This window comes from Rhagoletis pomonella, unplaced genomic scaffold (assembly GCF_013731165.1).
Source record: "Rhagoletis pomonella isolate Grant_MI unplaced genomic scaffold, Rhpom_1.0 Rhpom_scaffold_00002, whole genome shotgun sequence".
Classification (NCBI taxonomy): Eukaryota; Metazoa; Arthropoda; class Insecta; order Diptera; family Tephritidae; genus Rhagoletis; species Rhagoletis pomonella.
In genome coordinates, this window is record NW_023458556.1 from 81,329,512 (window position 1) to 81,330,582 (window position 1,071).

The following is a 1,071-nucleotide window of genomic DNA, read 5'->3' on the forward strand; positions in this document are numbered from 1 at the left end:
AGCATTGGTGCTAACGCTGTTCGCCACCACTGTCTCTACTTGCGGTCATTTCATTTATTTCGCTTCCTTTCGCGTCCCTAACCTGACTGATTACACCCGAGTCAAAATTGAGTTTACACAACTCTTGGGATTTTAACATTTTTTTTTAATACGATGGGATTCCGCACTCTTTCTAAGCCTTTTGCCCGTGGCCAAATTGGCACCCGCAAAAGCCTCGAACTCGTCAGCCGATGACGCCCTCGACGACGAGGACGCCATAACGGCTTTAGTATTTTTTGCTGCCGCACGCGGCAGGCTTGCTTTTAGTTATAACCGACGCTAATAAAAGTTCACCAAAAATGTCACAACTTATGCTAAGATTGCAAAACCACTCACCTGCTTTTGCTTATCACTGAAGAAAAGGTGTTCTTTATATCCGAATTGACCGAAAGCGGTTAAAAACTAAAGAAACAAACGAGCAAACAGTTTGCTAAAGCTTTTGTTTTTATGTTCAGAACAAAAATTGTTTATTTTTTTTTAAGTACAGCACACTCATGTGCAAATGCGCAGAAAAAGTTGATCCTCAATTAACTGTGTATGCCAAAACACGTCCACCGTCACTCGCAGATCAAAAGGGAATGTCGGCTTTAATGTTTACAAAACTGGATGTTTATTCGCACACACGCGGTTACATATACAGGCTTGTTCTAGTTGCAATCAGAACCGCATTGTTGCGCAAATTATTGAAGTATCACGTTCTGTGTGAATTTCTAGCAATGTATTATCAGTTGGGCAGTTGCAACAATGTTGCACATTTTTCACCAGTACGGCAGTAATGCCGCTTTTATTACGTGCCTCCAACAAGCCCTACATTTTGAACTTTAAATGCAACGACTAGCTAAAGAACTTCGCTTGAAGGCGGTCAAATACAATCTGTCTTCTTGCTGTCCTTCGTTTGTCTAGTCAAGTCCATCATTGAGTACGTTCAGTGTGTGGTCCGTTCAATCCCTATCAAGTATTCGTCGATCAGTCTTAGTCCGGTGACTGGACCCCCTGCCCCTACCTGGTTACAACGATGGTCACTTCCCTTTC